Source organism: Balaenoptera physalus, assembly GCF_965194825.1.
Source record: "Balaenoptera physalus genome assembly, chromosome: X".
Lineage (NCBI taxonomy): Eukaryota > Metazoa > Chordata > Mammalia > Artiodactyla > Balaenopteridae > Balaenoptera > Balaenoptera physalus.
Genome location: NC_138903.1, coordinates 139,868,450 through 139,890,320, shown reverse-complemented (window position 1 = coordinate 139,890,320; position 21,871 = coordinate 139,868,450).

Genomic DNA, 21,871 nt, shown 5'->3' with positions numbered 1-21,871 from the left:
GCTGGACACTCTTGGGGCTGAAGGTCTCTTTTCCTATTTACCAGATTGGGAATGTAGAAAGGCTGCCACCCTCTGGCCGTTACCTGCACAAGCAGCTTTAAAACCTGTGCTAATGGTCTCTTCATATGAACAAGTACTTCAGGGCTGTGAATGAAACGTGCCCTCAAAATGTCTTGAGGGAGTTAATGGCCAAAAATTTTCAAAATGTGACACTTACTTTAAGAAAACACTTTGAAGAACTAAGCTGTAATCACAGTTTGATAAATAAAAAGGGCATGCTTTAAAGCTCAATTTCAACAGATTATGGGACACATGCAAATTCAACCACAGATAGGTATCTGCTCACACCTGTTAGAATAACCATCAGCAAGAAAACTACAAACAATAAATATTGAAGGTGTTTTGGAGAATTGCATACCCTCAATTTTAAGTGGGACGTAACCTGGAAAGAGCCACTAATGAGAACTGAATGGTGGTGCCTTTAAAACATACACACTGAGCTACCATATGATACAGCAAGCCCACTCCTTGGCCTATAACATAAGAAGATAGAACTGGAAAGACACAGGCAAGCAAATGTGCATTGCAGCAGTATTACAATAGCCAAGACATGGAGGCAACCAGAAAGTCCATCAAGAGGTGTGGCCAAAGAAGAACTGGTACACGTACAGATGGAATATTAGCCAGGGAAAAAAATGAAACAATGCCATTTGCAGCACCATGTATGATTCTTGAGGTAATCAGGCAAATTGTACTAAGTCAGAAAGCAAAAGACACATATCCTATAATATCACTTATAGGTCTTAGCTAAAAATTGATACCAATGAAGATATTTCCACAGAGAAATGCAATCACAGATTCATTAAACAAACTTATGGTTCACCAAATGGAAAGGTGTGAGGATTGGATACATTAGGATATTGGGGTTAAGATAGATATAGAAACACATGTGAAATATGTAATCACCAAAGACCTACGTAATACCAAGACAAGACTACTCAACATCGTGTCATAACCTACATGGGAAAATGATCCAAAGAAGAATAGATATATGTATATGTTTAAAAGAACCACATCTTGCACACCTAGAAGAAACAAAACATTTTAATTAAATTTGCTCTGACAAAAAATAAGAATTAAATTAAAAAAAGAACAAGAAGTAATGAGACATAAACTTAAGGGGCTATTTGCTGGCACATTGCATTCTAATTTACAACCAGAACATGACTTCCATTAAGGCTCTGTCATCACTAATAAAGCAGCTTTATAAGCAATGTTTAAGGTAGCTTAAAAGAAGTCTCACTAATTATTGATAGTAACAAGGAAACAAAGAAAAGTAAAAATCTCACTGCAAAAAGTATACATAGGGTAAGGATAGTAGATCAAACACTTATTAAACTTCTGTAAAGAATAAAAGACAACAGTCGTATGTTTTTTTTAAAAAGAGAGGGCCCAAATAAATCTGAAATGAAAGAGATGATGTTACAACAGACACCACAGAAATACAAAGTATCCTAAGATACACACAGGGTAACTCAGGGCTCAGACTGGACAGAGCCCACTCTCCAGTCCCCTGTACATGACTTACAGGAGCCTCAGGAACTGAGGAGGGGGTCCCTGAAGAGAGGCTCAAGATAGAATATGGTAGGCATTAACATGACTGCATTCATCTTAAACATGCCTGAACTACATTCACACGAGATGATTTTGTCCTGTATGTACATCAGCACCTCTAGTTGGAACTGCAGATCTTTGGCTTCAACACCTCTACTGACAACATTAGTGTCACCTGCTGTGGACCGTCTCCTATAGGATTTCTAGAATCACAAAACATCGAAGCTTCACAGGACCCAGAGTCTGTGCAACTCCACACAGAGTCTCAGAGTCTCAACTCCACTCAGATACTCCACTCTTGGAGGGCACACACAAAGTAGTGTGCACATCAGGACCCAGGGGAAGGAGCAGTGACCCTGTAGGAGAATGACCAGAACTACCTGCTACTTTTAGAGGGTCTCCTGCAGAGGCAGGTGGTGGCTGTGGCTGTGGCTCACCGTGAGGACAACGACACTGGAAGCAGAAGATCTGGGAAATACTCCTTGGTGTGAGCCCTCCCAGAGTCCGCCATTAGCCCCACCAAGAGCAAGGTAGGCTCCAGGGCTGGGTCGCCTCAGGCCAAACAACCAACAGGCAGGGAACCCAGCCCCATGCATCAGCAGACAAGCGGATTAAACTTTTTATTAAAGTTTTATTTAATCCGTAGACAAGCGGATTAAAGCTCTGCCCACCAAAGCAACACCCAGCTCTACCCACCACCAGTCCTTCCCATCAGGAAGCTTGCACTAGCCTCTAAGATAGACTCATCCACCGGAGAGCAGACAGCAGAAGCAAGAAGAACTACAATTCTGCAGCCTGTGGAAGGAAAACCACATTCACAGAAAGATAGACAAAATGAAAAGGCAGAGGACTTTATACCAGATCAAGGAACAAGATAAAACCCCAGAAAAAAAACGAAATGAGGTGGAGATAGGGAACCTTCCAGAAAAATAATTCAGAATAATGATAGTGAAGTTGAGCCAAGGCCTTGGAAAAAAAAAGGAGGCAAAGATCGAGAAGATGCAAGAAATGTTTAACAAAGACCTAGAAGAATTAAAGAACAAACAAACAGAGGTGAACAATGTAATAACTGAAATGAAAAATACACTAGAAGGAATCAGTAGCAGAATAACTGTGGCAGAAGAACGGATAAGTGACCTGGAAGACAGAAAGGTGGAAATCACTGCCATGGAACAGAATAAAGAAAAAGAATGAAAATAAACGAAGACACCCCAAGAGTCCTCTGGGACAACATTAAATGCAACAACATTCGCATTATATGGGTCCCAGAAGGAGAAGAGAGAGAGAAAGGACCCGAGAATATATTTGAAGAGATTATGGTCAAAAACTTCCCTAGCATGGGAAAAGAAATAGCCACCCAAGTCCAGGAGCACAGAGTGTCCCAGGCAGGATAAACCAAAGGAGAAAAATGACAAGACACATAGTAATCAAATTGACAAAAATTAACGACAAAGAAAAATGATTGAAAGCAGCAAGGGAAAAATGACCAATAACATACAAGGGAACTCCCATAAGGATAACAACTGATTTCTCAGCAGAAAATCTACAAGCCAGAAGGAAGTGGCATGATAAATTTAAAGTGATGAAAGGGAAGAACCTACAACCAAGAGTACTCCACCCTGCAAAGAGCTCATTCAGATTTGATGGAGAAATCAAAAGCCTTACAGACAAGCAAAAGCTAAGAGAATTCAGCACCATGAAACCAGCTCTACACCAAATGCTAAAGGAACTTCTCTAAGTGGGAAACACAAGAGAAGAAAAGGACCCACCAAGACAAACCCATAACAATTAAGAAAATAGTAGTAGGAACATACATATCGATAATTACCTTAAACGTGAATGCACTAAATGTTCCAACCAAAAGACACAGGCTCGCGGAATGGATACAGAAACAAGACCCATATATATGCTGTCTACAAGAGATCCATTTCAGACCTAGGGACACATACAGACTCAAAGTGAGGCGATGGAAAAATATATTCTATGCAAATGAAAATCAAAAGAAAGCTTGGGTAGCAATACTCATATCAGATAAAATAGACTTTAAAATAAAGAATGTTACAAGAGACAAGGAAAGACACTACATAATGGTCAGGGGATCAATCCAAGAAGAAGATATAACAATTATAAATATATATGTACCCAAAATAGGAGCACCTCAATGTATAAGGCAACTGCTAACAGCTATAAAAGAGGAAATTGACAGTAACACAATAATAGCGGGGGACTTTAACAGCTCACTTACACCAGTGGAGATCAGCCAGACAGAAAATTAATAAGGAAACACAAGCTTTAAATGACACAATAGACCAGATAGAGTTAATTTGTATTTATAGGACATTCCATCCAAAAACAGCAGATTACACGTTCTTCTCAACTGCACACGGAACATTCTCCAGGATAGATCACATCTTGGGTCACAGATAAAGCCTCAGTAAATTTAAGAAAACTGAAATCATATCAAGCAGATGTTCCGACCACAATGCTATGAGATTAGAAATCAATTACACGGAAAAAACCGTAAAAAACACAAACACATGGAGGCTAAACAATACGTTACTAAATAACCAAGAGATCACTGAAGAAATCAAAGAGGAAACCAAAAACTACCTAGAGACAAACGACAACAAAAACACGATGATCCAAAACCTATGGGATGCAGCAAAAGGAGTTCTAAGAGGGAAGTTTATAGCAATACAAGCCTACCTCAAGAAACAAGAAAAATCTCAAATAAACAATCTAACCTTACACCTAGAGGAACTAGAGAAAGAAGAACAAAACCCAAAGTTAGTAGAAGGAAAGAAATCATAAAGATCAGAGCAGAAATAAATGAAATAGAAACAAAGAAAACGAAAGCAAAGATCAATAAAACTAAAAGCTGGTTCTTTGAGAAGATAAGCAAAAATGATCAACCTTTAGCCAGACTCAAGAAAAAGAGGTAGAGGATGCAAATCAACAAAATTGGAAGTGAAAAAGCAGAAGTTACAACAGACACCACAGGAATACAAAGGATCCTAAGAGACTACTACAAGCAACTCTAGGGCAATAAAATGGACAATCTGGAAGAAATGGACAAATTCTTAGAAAGGGATAACCTTCTAAGACTGAACCAGGAAGAAATAGAAAATATGAACAAACCTATCACAAGCAATGAAATTGAAACTGTGATTAAAAATCTTCCAACAAAGAAAAGCCCAGAACCAGATGGCATCACAGGTGAATTCTATCAAACATTTAGAGAAGAGCTAACACCCAACCTTCTCAAATTCTTCAAAACAATTGCAGGGGAAGGAACACTCCCAAACTCATTCTATGAGACCACCATCACCCTGATACCAAAATCAGACAGAGATACTACAAGGAAAGAAAATTATAGACCAATATCACTGATGAATATAGATGTAAAAATCCTCAACAAAATACTAGCAAACAGAATCGAACAACACATTAAAAGGATCATACACCATGATCAAGTGGGGTTTATCCCAGGGATGCAAGGATTCTTCAATATACACAAATCAATGTGATACACCATATTAACAAATTGTAGAATAAAACCATATGATCATCTCAATAGATGAAGGAAAAGATTTTGAGAAAATTCAACACTCATTTACGATAAAAACTCTGCAGAGTGTGGGCATAGAGGGAAACTACCTCAACATAATAAAGGCCATATATGACAAACCCACAGCAAACAGCATTCTCAATGGTGAAAAACTGAAAGCGTTTCCTCTAAGATCAGGAACAAGACGAGGATGTCCACTCTCACCACTGCTATTCAACATAGTTTTGGAAGTCCTAGCCATGGCAATCAGAGAAGAAAAAGAAATAAAAGGAATACAAAAAGGAAAAGAAGAAGTAAAATTGTCACTGTTTGCAGATGACATGATATCATAGATAGAGAATCCTAAAGATGCCACCAGAAAACCACTGGAGCTAATCAATGAATTTGGTAAAGTTGCAGGATACAAAATTAATGCACAGAAATTGCTTGCATTCCTCTACACTAACAATGAAAGATCAGAAAGAGAAATTAAGGAAACAATCCCATTACCACTGCAACAATAAGAATAAAATACCTAGGAATAAACCTACCTAAGGAAGTAAAAGACCTGTACTCAGAAAACTAAAAGACACTGATGAAAGAAATCAAAGATGATATAAACAGATGGAGACATATACCATGTTCTCGGATTACAAGAATCAATATTGTGAAAATGACTATACTACCCAAAGAAATCTACAGATTCAATGCAATCCCGATCAAAATACCTTTGGCATTTTCTACAGAACAAGAAAAAAAATCTTAAAATTTGTAGGGAGACACAAAAGACCCTGGATAGCCAAAGCAGTCTTGAGGGGGAAAAAAAAGAGCTGGAGGAATCAGATTTCCAGACTTCAGACTATATTACAAAGCTACAGTAAGCAAGATAATATGGTACTGACACAAAAACAGAAATATAGGTCAATAGAACAGGATAGAAAGCACAGAGATAAACCCACGTACCTATGGTTCACTAATCTATGACAAAGGAGGCAAGGGTATACAATGGAGAAAAGACAGTGTCTTCAGCAAGTGGTGCTGAGAAAACTGGACAGTTACATGTAAAAGAATGAAATTAGTACACTCCCTAACACCATACACAAAAATAAACTCAAAATGGATTAGAGACCTAAATATAAGACCAGCCACTATAAAACGCTTAGAGGAAAACATAAGCAGAACAGTCTATGACATAAATCACAGCAAGATCCTTTTTGACCCACCTCCTAGAGAAATGGAAATAAAAACAAAAATTAAAAAATGGGACCGAATGAAACATAAATTCTTTTGCACAGCAAAGGAAAACATAAGCAAGATGAAAAGACAACCATCAGAATGGGAGAAAATATTTTCAAATGAAGCAAATGGCAAAGGATTAATCTCCAAAAAGCAGCTCATGTAGCTCAATATCACAAAACAGAACAACCCAATCCAAAAATGGGCAGAAGACCTAAATAGACATTTCTCCAAAGAAGATATACAGGTTGCCAACAAACACATGAAAGGATGCTGAACATCACTAATCATTAGAGAAATGCAAATCAAAACTACAGTGAGGTATCACCTCACACCAGTCAGAATGGCCATCATCAAAAAATCTACCAACAATAAATGCTGGAGAGGCATTTATTGGAGAAAAGGGAACCCTCTTGCACTGTTGGTGGGAATGTAAATTGATATAGCCACTAGGGAGAACGGTATGGGGGTTCCTTAAAAACTAAAAATAGAACTACCATACAACCCAGCAAACCCACTCCTGGACATTTACCCTGAGAAAACCATAATTCAAAAAGAGTCATGTACCACAATGTTCACTGTAGCTCTATTTACAATAGCCAGGACATGGAAGCAACCTAAGTGTCCATCAACAGATAAATGGATAAAGAAGATGTGGCACATATATATACAATGGAACATTATTCAGCCATAAAAAGAAATGAAATTGAGTTATTTTTAGTGAGGTGGATGGATCTAGAGTCTGTCCTACAGAGTGAAGTAAGTCAGAAAGAGAAAAACAAATACCGTATGCTAACACATATATATGGAATCTTAAAAAAAAGTTTATGAAGAACCTAGGGGCAGGAAAGGATTAAGGACACAGACGTAGAGAAAGGACTTGAGGACATGGGGAGAGGGAAGGGTAAGCTGGGACAAAGTGAGAGAGTGGTATGGACATATATACACTACCAAATGTAAAATTGATAGCTACTGGGAAGCAACCACGTAGCACAGGGAGATCAGCTCTGTGCTTTGTGACCACCTAAAAGGGTGGGATAAGGGAGTGAGAGGGAGGTGCAAGAGGGAGGGGATATGGTGTTATATGTATACGCACAGCCAATTCCCTTTTTTATACAGCAGAAACTAACACACAATTGTAAAGCAATTATACTCCAATAAAGATGTAAAAGAAAAAAAAAGCCCAGAGATAAACCTACACACCTATGGCCCACTAATCTATGACAAAGGAGGCAAGGGTATACAAAGGAGAAAAGAAAGTCTCTTCAATAAGTGGTGCTGGGGAAAATGGACAGTTACATGTAAAAGAATGAAATTAGAACACTCCCAAACACCATACACAAAAAATAAACTCAAAATGGATTAGAGACCGAAATGTCAGACCGGACACTATAAAACTCTTAGAGGAAAACATAGGAAGAATACTCTTTGACATAAATCACAGCAAGATCTTTTTTGATCCACCTCCTAGAGTAATGGAATAAAAAATAATAAACATATGGGAGCAAATGAAACCTAAAAGCTTTTGCAAAGCAAAGGAAACTACAAACAAGACGAAAAGACAACCCTCACAATGGGAGAAAATATTTGCAAACGAATCAATGGACAAAGGAGTAATCTCCAATGTATATAAACAGCTCATGCAGCTCAACAGTAAAAAAAACAAACAACCCAATCCAAAAATGGGCAGATGACGTAAATAGACATTTGTCCCAAGAAGACATACAGATGACCACGAAGCACATGAAAAGCTGCTCAACATCACTAATTATTAGAGAAATATAAACCAAAACTACAATGAGGTATCACCTCACACGAGTTAGAATGGGCATCATCAGAAAATCTACAAGCAACAAATGCTGGAGAGGGTGTGGAGAAAAGGGAACCCTCTTACACTATTTGTGGGAATGTAAATTGATACAGTCACTATGGAGAACAGCATGGAGGTTCCTTAAAATACTAAAAATAGAATTACCATATGACCCAGCAATCCCACTACTGGCCATATACCCAGAGAAAACCATAATTCAAAAAGACATATTCACCACAATATTCATTGCAGCACTATTTACAATAGCCAGGTCATGGAAGCAACCTAAATGCCCATAGACAGACGAACAGAAAAGATGTGCTACATATATAAAATGGAATATTACTCAGCCATAAAAAGGAATGAAATTGGGTCATTTGTAGAGACGTGGATAGATCTAGAGACTGTCATACAGAGTGAAGTAAGTCAGAAAGAGAAAAACAAATATCGTATATTAACGCATACATGTGGAACCTAGAAAAATGGTAAAGATGAACCGGTTTGCAAGGCAGAAATAGAGACACAGATGTAGAGAACAAATGTATGGACACCAAGGGGGGAAAGTGGCAGGGTGGTGGTGGTGGGATGAATTGCGAGCCTGGGATTGACATATATACACTTATAAGTATAAAATAGGTAACCAATAAGAGCCTGCTGTATAAAAAAATGAATAAAATAAATTCAAAAATTAAAAAATAAATAATACTTAAAAAAATAAAACAGAAAAAAAGTTCTGTCCTTCCCATAGACGTATTTATATGAATGAATTATTTCCATGCTTATATGCATAAATACAAAAAGAGGAATAAAACTTACCTTGAACCAAAAAAGAAAAAAAAAAAAACAGAACCCACTGGTCATACAGAGGAAAACCCTATCAGGGCACTTGCTCCAGTGGTAAACAATTCTGAAGTTGGTCACAGGTGGGGAATCATCTCCCATGCAGCCAGCAGCCCCCACACGAGGAGCGTCCTCATTGCAAAGCTGGGGGACCGTGAGGAGGCGTCTCTGAGTAAACGTGAGCTGAGCCCCAGGCCAGCTGCTGCTGAACTTTTCCCACCCTTCCCAGGTAAAACACCTGAATGTGTGCAAAGACTTTAAAAACTAGAGGAAGGGGCTTGGAGTCACACCAGCGACAGCACGCAGGCCGACTTGGTGCCTGCAGGCCAGCCAGGATGGTCCTGGCCCCGGGCGCTCGTCTGGAAGCTTTCCATTTCCCTGCCTGAGGTACCCCTCCTGTCCCGGCCCCCACTGCTTTTTTCCTTCCTCACCTCTGCCCGGGGAGAAATTCCAGCAGCAAGTATGGGTGACACATCCTCTTCTTTAGCAGGTGGCAGCCCGGCAACTCCTGCAGAAAGTCCAGCAGAGCCCCAGTCACACCGGGCCACTCATAGAGCCGTGGGCCCTACTCCTTCCCACCAGCCCAACCCCGAGACTGCTGATGGGGCAGAGAATATGGCGTCAGGCACAGCTGCAGAGGCTTTTGCTGCCTGGAGGGGTGTTTATATTGACCTCAACCTAGGCACACCTGGGAAGGGCTGGCCGGCCGGGTCAGGCTGCCCAGGTCAGCCAATCCTCGCCCCTCAGGGGCTCAGAGTTGCAGAAAATGGGCCTTGCTGCACCGGCCAGATCCAAGGAACAGGTGTAGGGTCCCCAGAGTCAGGATAGATAAGGGGCGGCAGCCCTGGCTTGTTTTCTAATCATTTTATCTGGTCCATGAGTGGGAGACAACTTCAAGAAGACCCTCTGCTAATGAGAGGAACCCAGGAGTCAGGGAGAGGAGGGGTGGTGGGTGGAGACAGAGGCCTGGTGCCCCGGCTGCAGTGGAAGCCCCTGGAAGACCAGGCAGAGGGAGGCCGCACAGAGTGAAGCCTAGGGTCACAGACCTGTTGGAGCTGCTGTTTGTTAGTTCAAGCTCTGCTCTGAGGTGCTCTGTGTCAGCTCTGAGTGACAGGTATGCTGGGGGTGCTCTGCAATGAGGGCTATGTGCACGGTTCCTGTGTGCCCAGCCCTGCCGGGGTACCTATCCACGGGAGCTCCATATCCAGGGAGGGGCCTTCCCACGAGAGCCCCGTGGGCTGCTGCGTACCTGCCCAGGTGAGCTCCATATCCTGGGAGCGGCCTAACCACCAGAGCCCTGTGGGCTGCTGGGTACCTGCCCAGGTGAGCTCCATATCCTGGGAGGGGCCTGACCACAAGAGCCCCGTGGGCTGCTGGGGACCTGGTAGAGGACGCCAGGACAGTCAGTGAAGCCACAGAGGATATACATCTAGTAGTTCCTAATTCCTACACCCTGCTGGTCATTCTACCATCCACCAGGACATGGCATTCTGTATTAGACTTTAATGATGCCTTCTTCTGTATTGCATTAGTCCCAGAGTCACAAGAAATTTTGGCTGTGAGTGGCAGGACTCAACATACAACAAAAACAATACTGCTGGGCCGTCCTGCCCCAGGGGTTCAAAAATTCCCACACCATCTTTGGGGAAACGTTAGCTAAAGACCTAAAAGATCTACCTCTGGAGAAGGGAACCCTCCTTCAATATGCAGATGACATTCTGATCACCAGCCCGACTAAGGAGGCCTCTGAACTACCTAGCCAATAAAAGATAGAAGGTGTCCAAGGAAAAGGCTCAAATATCACAAACTAAGGTGGCCTTCCTGGGCTTCATTCGCACAGAAGGTCGGAGAAGCCCACCCCAGGAAAGGGAAGAAGCCATTTGCAGCCTCAGCCTTCCTGAAACTAGAAGACAGCTTAGGGGTTCCTGGGGAGACCGGGGTTTGCTGCATCTGGATCCCTAACTACAGTCTAATAGCTGGGCCTCTATATGAAACACTGAAAGGAAAAGATGATGATCCTTTTGAATAGAATCCAGAAGCGGCCTTTCAAGATTGGAAAGAGCAGTCAATTCAGACCCTGGCCCTGGACCTCCCTAAGTTAGCTAAACCCTTTGACCTTTACATTCCTGGTCCAAGGCGAATCGCCCTTGGAGTATTAGTGCAAAAACTGGGACCACTTGAAGTGGAACAATGCAAGAATGCCCTCCAGGCATTGGCCAGCCACCCCATCCGACCAGGATACTGGGGGTATCTAAAAACCTGGAAATCAGCAGCCCGCAAGGCCAGCTCCCTCCTAAGGGAAAAGGACGCCACTTGGTGATCCTAACCACCCACCATGCCCTGAAGTTGCAGGGATTGCTCCGTGGGCACAATGACCTCGAGTGAGGAGGCCCTCCAACACCAACCTCCAGAGAGACAACCTGGGGCAATGGGCCCCCATGACGACTCGTGTGACCATCACTTGACCTGGAGCTTCTCTCAGAAAACAACAAGAGTGTGCCCCAAAAGAGCAGACTATTGCTTACAGGACTTACTGCACCCAGAGCGGAGCTAATAAACTTGGCAGGGGAACCATAAATAACACTGCTACCATAGAAAAGCCTACAGACACTGCGGTGACGGCGGCCAGTGAGACCGGCTGTACTCCTGGCTACTTCAAAAGGCCGTTGACTGAGTGGCCGTCATGGTCCTGGATCACCACCGGCCCTGGACTGTCTGGGAGTTGAGCAAGCAGGGCTCTGACACCTGGTGCTGTTTGTACGTTAATTCAGTGGCCTAACTGAAGAAAGTGCAGACTACTGGTCAGAGCATCTAGGCTGGCAGAAACCGTCAGCCTAAGGGGGCCGAACCAATGTGGAGCAGGGTAAAACCGCCCACCCCCCCCAGCGTCTCTGCACATCTCTTTCCTGGACCCTTAAAGGTCATTAGAATCTATAAAACTTCCAATGCTGGTGCTCAGGCAGACGAGCAGTGAGGGAGGAGGCCTGCGGACAATCAACCTCACCTGGAGGCTGCTGGGGACAAGTCCTGCCCCTCCCCCCGGGTATGAGGACACCCAACTCAGCATGAAGCATTTACAGAAGACGTGTCTGCACCCTCAGCGCCCCAAGAATGAGGAATGGGACAAAAGGCAGAGGAGGGCTTTGTCACTGGCAAAGCCCATTAAAAATTCCTGGGAGATAAAAATAGAATCTGGGCAATAAAATAAAGTCTAACCATTTTTTCCTTTGTGCTTTGTCTAATTTCACTTGCTCCTAGGTTTCCACAGGCAGAGGTCCCACACCCGACACTTCAGACCCGATTTCCTAGTGCAAAATGGCTGGGCCGACACCTCAGCTCGTGGGGCCCTGTGCAGACTCTGCGACATAGAGCCTGAGCTCCAGCCAACCCGGCCCTCGAGAGCTCCGCCCCCTCCCTCCCGCTGATGCTGACAGGATCCCTACACAGCAGCCCGGCTCACAACCCGCAGGGGAGCACACACTCTCACCTCTCCATTCTCTGATCAAAATATAAAGTTTTCCTTTGCTTCTGAACCAAAGTCAGTCTCGATCTGTTGGCTCCAATGACACTGGGCAGGGAGACCCTTGTTGGGGCCCACTCTGCAGGATCAGTAACAGAATTTGAGAACATTGTAACTTCAATGAACAGATGTGTGAGCCAAACTGTAATTAACATAGAGCAGTGTATAAGGCTCGTGTAAAATAAGATGTTTCTAACACTTCCATTTGATATTTCCATCACTTTATTATAAGCAAGTTCAGTGGAGGGGTTTGTCTTATTTGTCAGGTCAACAGTAGAGAAATGCAGTGATTTCTTTCCAAGGATGTACATCTAATAATCTTGGTTGAAGTTTCAACCTTGTTTTGAATGATTTTCCATTGAAAATGATACCTGTCTTTCAGCTCCTAGATTTCTGAGAAGTATAAAATCTTATATTTTTTATTACCAAAGGGGAAAGGTGGGAGGAGGGATAAATTAACAGTTTCAGATTAACATATACACACTGCTATGTATAAAATATATCATCAACAAGGAACTACTGTATAGCACAGGGAACTATACTCAATATTTTGTAATGACCCCTAAGGGGAAATAATCTGAAAAACAATAGATATCTATATCGACATCATCTATCAACTACAGATAAAATGGAAACTAAAGGAGGCCAATGGTGAGCGTTTCTGAACCTGAAAACTTCAATCATCTAAAGTTCGGACTCTGCTTACGGCCCAAGTCCCTTAATGAACACACATGTACCAGTAGCTTAAAAATTCCCCAGATTGGAGTTCGGGGAGACACTGATTTGGAAAAATCCCTTGTGCTCTCCTTACATACACGGGACCTTTCCTACAGCTAAAACATGCCTGTGACACCCAGAAGATGGAACACGGTTGGATCAGGAAGATTTTGGAAAAGGCACCAAAACTCCTAATTTCCTGGTTGTTGGGTTCACGCCTCCAGCCTTTTTCCTTAAAATCTCCCCACATGAGGATGTCAGCACCTTCAACATCCAGTTGCACAGAAATTGGAATTTGTCCAAAGGAAGAAGGGGAAGGAGGAGAAACAAGGAGAGCCAAGCCCTAGATGTTCGGAGAGGCACATGTCACTCTACTTTCCAGTCAGGAAGAAGAATTAAGCAAAGGCTTAGCCTGCCACCGGGAACCAGAGTAGAGCCAGAAGCAAACCAGCGGTTCTGCGGAAAGCTCCCAAAAAAGCGAGTTGAAAAATGGAGCTCAGGGGCACTGCAATTCACAAACCTGCAGAGTTATAAATGATAACTCTCGTCCACAAATATATTGAGGGAAGGCAATGAAGAGGATTTGAAATCAAGGCAGAATTGCAGGAAACAGATTTCAGGAGTTAGATTCGAATCGCCCCTAAAGCACATGAAAAGCAGCAAAACGTCGACAATGATGCACTTGGACAAAAAGAGCATATGCGTTTTTTTCTGAATGAATTCAGGAAAAAACCCATAGGCCCTTTTTGGCAAACCAAGCAAGCCGAAAATGCAATTCAGCACTACAAAGAAGTCTGACTTCCCTTTGGTCAAAATGGCCTTTCTAAAAAAGTGTAAAAACAAGAAATGCAGGAGAGGACAGGGAGGAAAGGGAGCCTTGTTACACTGATGGGTGGGATGTAAATTGCCAATGACGACTCTGGAGAAGGGTATGGTGTTTCCTAAAACATCTAAAAAACACAGCTAGAGAGAAAGGGGCACATCCACTCATGGGCGTATAAATTGGGAAAACTAAAAATCAGCAAGACACAGGCACCCCAAACTTTAGGGCTGCTCTGTTGACAAGAACCTCCACTTAATTCCACCATAAATATCCCAGGAAAGAGAAAAATGGATAAAGAAGTTGTGGTCCATATGTAAAATGTAATATCACTCGGGCGTGAAATCAATATCATAAGGATAGTAGCAGCATGATGAGTGGATTTAGGTACGACGATTCTAACTGAAATAAGTCACACAGAAAAAGACACTTATCATAAGATATCACTAACAGAGGGAATGTAAAAACTGCTACACTTGAACGGAATTACAAAACAGAACAGAGTCACACATTTAGAAAACACACTATGGTTGCTTAACGGGAAAGGTGAGGTGGGGTGATGCATAAAACAAGGATTTCAAATTAGCTCAGATAATGTTCCATAAACCCAATATGTTAAAGACAAGACCTACTCCTTGCTCAGAGAACTGGACTCAACACCCCCTATTCACCGCACGAGAATATATCTGACTAGTAAGAATCTTAAAACCTATGTATTGATATATCTATGGAAGTGAGTCAAGTGGGTGTAAAGCGGCATAAACACAGCAGTGAAAAGCAGCTAAACCCCATTATAAAAATAAATTAATTTTAAAAACCCATGAAACAAAGACAGTGAAAGAGAGAGAAATTCTTACAAAATTCATGCAGAGGCTGTGATGCAACCTGGATTGACCATATCTAGACCCACAGTTGGATGAGACATAAGGGTGGACACTCTCGGGGCTGAGACGTTTGGTGGGGTTGGGGGAGCAAACGCAGACCCTTTAAAGTAACACTGCCTGTTGCCCATCCCATGGGTCCCAAATCTCCAGGTTCAAGGGCATCTTCCTACATCGAAAACATGCATCAGAAACCCAGAAGGTGGTACACCATGTGACCGGGAAAGGTTTCTAAAACGCACCTCATTTCTCATCTCCTTGTGCTCGGGTTCGCCATTCCAGCCGCTTTACTAGCAATCTCCCTCCTTGGAGTATCAGCACCTTTAACCTCCTGTTCCGTACAGCTTGGAATTTGTCCTGAGGATGAACGGGAAGAGGGGGAGCCAATGAGAGACTAGCTCTAGGTGTTGGGACGGGCACAGGTCACTCTATTTTCCCATCAGGAAGAAGAATTAACCACAGGCTCAGCCTGCCGCCCGGAACCAGAATAGGGCCTGAAGCCATCTTGCACTTTTGCGGCCAGCTCCCAAAAAAGCGAGTTGAAAAATGGATCTCAGGGGCACTTCATTTCACAAACCTGCAGAGTTATAAATGATAACTCTCGTCCACAAATATATTGAGGGAAGGCAACAAAGAGGATTTGAAAGCAAGGCAGAATTGCAGGAAACAGATTTCAGGAGGTAGATTCGAATCACCTTTTAAGCACATGAAAAGCGGGAAAACGTCAACAATGATGCCCTTGGCCAAAAAGGGCGTATGCGTTTTTTCCTGAATATATTCCGGAAAAAATGCATACGCCATTTTTGGCCAACCAAGCAACCTGGAAAGGCAAATCAGCGCTACAAAGAAGTCTCGCTTCCCATCGGTCAAAAGGGCCATGCTGAAAAAAGTGTCAAAACCAGAAATGCAGGACAGGCCATGGAGAAATGGGAGCCTTGCTACGCTGATGGGCGGGATGTACATTGCCAACAGCCAATCTGGAGAAGTGTACGGTGTGTCCTGAAACATCGAAAAAACACAGCTTAGAGTGCATAGGGCACTTCCACTCACGGGCGTATATACTGGGAAAACTAAAAATCAGCAAGACACAAGCACCCCGAAGTTTAGGGCTGCTCTGTTGATAAGAACCTCCACTTCATGACACCTTAAATATCCCAGGAAAGAGAAAAATGGATAAAGAAGTGGCGGTCCTTATGTACAATGGAATATCACTCAGCCATGAAATCAATGTCATAAGGCTAGTAGCAGCATGTTGAGTGGATTTAGGTACGATGATTGTAAGTGAAATAAGTCACACAGAAAAAGACACTTATCATAAGCTATCACTTATAGAGGGAATGTAAAAACCGCTACACTTGAACTGAATTACAAAACAGAACAGAGTCACACGTTTAGAAAACACACTATGGCTGCTTAACGGGAAAGGTGAGGTGGGGTGATGCATAAAACAAGGGTTTCAAATTAGCTCAGATACCGTTCCATAAACCCAATATGTAATAGACAAGACCTACTCCTTGCTCAGAGAACTGGACTCAACAAACCCTATTCACCGCAGAAGGATATATCTAACTAGTAAGAACCTTAAAACCTATGTATTGAAATCTCTCTATTAGTGTGTCAAGTGGGTGTAAAGCAGCATAAACACAGCAGTGAAAAGCAGCTAAACCCCAGTATAAAAATAAATTACCTTTAAAAATCCATGAAACAATGACAGTGAAAGAGAGAGAAATTCTTACAAAATTCTTTCAGGGGCTGTGATGCAACCTGGATTGACCATATGTAGACCCACAGCTGGATGAGACATAAGGGTGGACACTCTTGGGGCTGAGAGGTTTGTTGAGGTTGGGTGAGCAAATGCAGACCCTTTAAAGTAATATGGCATTTTACCCATCCCATGGGTACCAAATCTCCAGGTTCCAGGGCATCTTCCTATATCGAAAACATGCGTGAGAAACCCAGAAAATGGTACACCGTGTCATGGGGAAAGGTTTCTAAAACGCACCTTATTTCTCATCTCCTTGTGCTCGGTTTCGCCATTCCAGCCACTTTACTAGCAATCTCCCTACTTGGAACATCAGCACCTTTAACCTCCTGGTCCATATAGATTGCAATTTGTCCTGAGGATGAACGGGAAGACGGGGAACCAATGAGAGACTAGCTCTTGGTGTTGGGACAGGCACAGGTCACTCTATATTCCCATCAGGAAGGAGAATTAACCACAGGTTCAGCCTGCCCCCCAGAACCACAACAGGGCCTGAAGCCATCCTGCGCTTTTGCGGCCAGCTCCCAAAAAAGCGAGTTGTAAAATAGAGCTTCAGGGCACTGCAATTCAAAAACCTGCAGAGTTATAAATGATAACTCTCGTCCACAAATATATTGAGGGAAGACAAAGAAGAGGATTTGAAATCAAGGCAGAATTGCAGGAAACAGATTTCATGAGGTAGATCCAAAACGCCTTTAAAGCACATGAAAAGTGGCAAAACTTTGACAATGATGCCCTTGGCCAAAAAGGGCATATGCGTTTTTCCCTGAATATATTCAGGGAAAAACGCATACGCCCTTTTTGGCCAACCAAGCAACCTGGAAAGGCAAATCAGCGCTACAAAGAAGTCTCGCTTCCCATCGGTCAAAAGGGCCATGCTGAGAAAAGTGTCAAAACCAGAAATGCAGGACAGGCCATGGAGAAATGGGAGCCTTGCTACGCAGTTGGGCGGGATGTAAATTGCCAACAGCCACTCTGGAGAAGGGTACGGTGTGTCCTGAAACATCTAAAAAACACAGCTTAGAGAGCATAGGGCACTTCCACGCATGGGGTTATAAATTGGGAAAATTAAAAATCAGCAAGACACAAGCACACCAAAGTTTAGGGCTGCTCTGTTGCCAAGGACCTCCACTTCATTCCACCTTAAATATCCCAGGAAAGAGAAAAATCAATAAAGAAGTTTTGGTCCTTATGTACAATGGAATATCACTCAGCCATGAAATCAATGTCATGAGGCTAGTAGCAGCATGATGAGTGGCTTTAGGTACGACGATTCTAAGTGAAATAAGTCACACAGAAAAAGACACTTATCATAAGGTATCACTTATAGAGGGAATGTAAAAACCGCTACATTTGAACTGAATTACCTAACAGAACAGAGTCACACGTTTAGAAAACACACTATGGCTGCTTAACGGGAAAGGTGAGGTGGGGTGATGCATAAAAGAAGGGTTTCAAATTAGCTCAGATACCGTTCCATAAACCCAATATGTAATAGACAAGACCTACTCCTTGCTCAGAAAACTGAACTCAACACCCCCTATTTACCGCACAACAATATATCTGACTAGTAATAATCTTAAAACCTATGTATTGATATCTCACTGTTAGTGTGTCAAGTGGGTGTAAAGCAGCATAAACACAGCCGTGAAAAGCAGCTAAACACCAGTATAAAAATAAATTACTTTTAAAAACCCATGAAACAAAGACAGTGAAAGAGAGAGAAATTCTTACACAATTCGATCAGCGGCTGTGATGCAACCTGGATTGACTATATCTAGACCCATAGCTGGATGAGAAATAAGGGTGGACAGTCTTGGGGCTGAGATGTTTGGTGAGGTTGGGTGAGCAAACGCAGACCCTAACACGTACCCTAATCCTAAACCGTACCCTAAACCGGGCCCAAACCCTAACACTAACCCAAACCCTAACCCTAACCCATACCCTAGGCAGTACCCGAAGCCCTCCCCGGACCCGTACCCTAAACCGTACCTTAACCCTAACCCTAAGCCTAAATTTAACCTTAACCCTAAACTTAATCCTAACCCTAACCCTAATCCTAACCCTAACCCATAACCTACGCCATACCCGAAGCCTTCCCCGAACCCGTACCCTAAGCCGTACCCTAACCCTAACCCTAAGACTAACCCTAACCCTAGGCTACCCTTGACTGCTTCTGCCTCCAATAGATTTCCTAAGCACTAGTGTTTAAGGAACAGCTTAAAAAGAGAATACTAATGTGATTTCTTTATAATGTGTGTGTTTCTTATCTTATCCTAGTGTCTAAACTCTTCTCCATGGCTGGACCCCCAAATAATATTCCTTTGCGTGCTAAGGGGTATCTAGAGAGTGGGATAGGTTTAATAACTACCCTCACCCTAACGCGTACCCTAACCTTAACCCCTACCCTAACCCTAACACGTACCCTAATCCTAAACCATAACCTAATCCGAGCCCTAAGCCTAACACTAACCCTAACCCTAACCCATTCCCTACGCCGTGCCCGAACCCCTCCCCGAACCCTTACCCTAAGCCGTACCCTAACCCTAACCCTAAGCCTAACCCTAACCATAGGCTACCCTTGACTGCTTCTGCCTCCAATAGATTTCCTAAGCACTAGTGTTTTAAGGAACAGCTTAAAAAGAATCCTAATGTGATTTCTTTATAATGGCTGTGTTCCTTATCTTATCCTAGTGTATAAACTCTTATCCATGGCTGGACCTCCAATTAATATTCCTTTACGTGCTCAGGGGTATCTAGAGAGTGGGATAGGTTTAATAACTACCCTAACCCTAACGCGTACCCTAACCGTAACCCCTACCCTAACCCTAACACGTACCCTAATCCTAAACAATACCCTAAAGCGAGCCCTAACCCTAACACTAACCCTAACCCTAACCCATACCCTACGCCGTACCCGAAGCCCTCCCCGAACCCGTACCCTAAGCCGTACCCTAAGTCGTACCCTAAGCCAAACCCTAACCCTAGACTACCCTTGACTGCTTCTGCCTCCAATAGATTTCCTAAGCACTAGTGTTTTAAGGAACAACTTAAAAAGAGAATCCTAATGTGATTTCTTTATAATGGGTGTGTTCCTTATCTTATCCTAGTGTCTACACTCTTCTCCATGGCTGGACTTCCAAATAATATTCCTTTACGTGCTAAGGTGTATCTAGTGAGTAGGATTGTTTTAATAACTACCCTAACTCTAACGCGTACCCTAACCCTAACCCCTACCCTAACCCTAACACGTACCCTAAACCGAGACCTAAACCTAACACTAACCCTAACCCTAGGACTAACCCATACCCGACGCCGTAACCGAACCCCTCCCCGAACCCGTACCCTAAGCCGTACCATAACCCTAACCATAAGCCTAACCTTAACTCTAACCCTAACCCTAACCATAACCCTAACCCTAACCCTAACCCATACCCTACGCCATACCCGAAGCCCTCCCCGAACCCGTACCCTAAGCCGTACCCTTAACCTAACCCTAAGCCTAACCCTAACCCTAGGCTACCCTTGACTGCTTCTGCCTCCAATAGATTTCCTAAGCACTAGTGTTTTAAGGAACAGCATAAAAATAGAATCCTAATGTGATTTCTTTATAAAGTGTGTGTACCTTATCTTATCCTAGTGTCTAAACTCTTCTCCATGGCTGGACCCCCAAATAATATTCCTTTACGTGCTAAGGGGTATCTAGAGAGTGGGATAGGTTTAATCACTACCTTAACCCTAACACGTACACTAACCCTAACCACTACCCTAACCCTAACACGTACCCTAATCCTAACCCGTACCCTAAACCGAGCCCTAACCCTAACACTAACCCTAACCCTAACCCATACCCTACGCCGTACCCGAAGCCCTCCCCGAACCCGTACCCTAAGCCGTACCCTAAGCCGTACCCTAAGCCTAACCCTAACCCTAGGCTACCCTTGACTACTTCTGCCTCCAATAGATTTCCTAAGCACTAGTGTTTTAAGGAACAGCTTAAAAAGAGAATCCTAATGTGATTTCTTTATAATGGGTGTGTTCCTTATCTTATCCTAGTGTCTAAACTCTTCTCCATGGCTGGACCTCCAAATAATATTCCTATACGTGCTAAGGGGTATCTAGAGACTGGGATAGGTTTAATAACTACCCTAACACTAACGCGTACCCTAACCCTAAACCCTACCCTAACCCTAACACGTACCCTAATCCTAACCAATACCCTAAACCGAGCCCTAACCCTAACACTAACCCTAACCCTAACCCTAACCCATACCCTACGCCGTACCCGAAGCCCTCCCCGAACCCGTACCCTAAGCCGTACCCTAAGCCGTACCCTAAGCCTAACCCTAAACCTAGGCTACCCTTGACTGCTTCTGCCTCCAATAGATTTCCTAAGCACTAGTGTTTTAAGGAACAGCTTAAAAAGAGAATCCTAATGTGATTTCCTTATAATGGGTGTGTTCCTTATCTTATCCTAGTGTCTAAACTCTTCTCCATGGCTGGACCTCCAAATAATATTCCTTTACGTGCAAAGGGGTATCTAGAGAGTGGGATAGGCTTAATAACTACCCTAACACTAAGGCGTACCCTAACCCTTACCCCTACCCTAACCCTAACACGTACCCTAATCCTAACCAATACCCTAAACCAAGCCCTAACCCTAACACTAACCCTAACCCTAACCCTAACCCATACCCTACGCCGTACCCGAAGCCCTCCCCGAACCCGTACCCTAAGCCGTACCCTAAGCCGTACCCTAAGCCTAACCCTAACCCTAGGCTACCCTTGACTTCTTCTGCCTCCAATAGATTTCCTAAGCACTACTGTTTTAAGGAACAGCTTAAAAAGAGAATCCTAATGTGATTTCTTTATAATGGGTGTGTTCCTTATCTTATCCTAGTGTCTAAACTCTTCTCCATGGCTGGACCTCCAAATAATATTCCTTTACGTGCTAAGGGGTATCTAGAGACTGGGATAGGTTTAATAACTACCCTAACACTAACGCGTACCCTAACCCTAACCCCTACCCTAACCCTAACACGTACCCTAATCCTAACCAATACCCTAAACCGAGCCCTAACCCTAAGACTAACTCTAACCCTAACCCTAACCCATACCCTACGC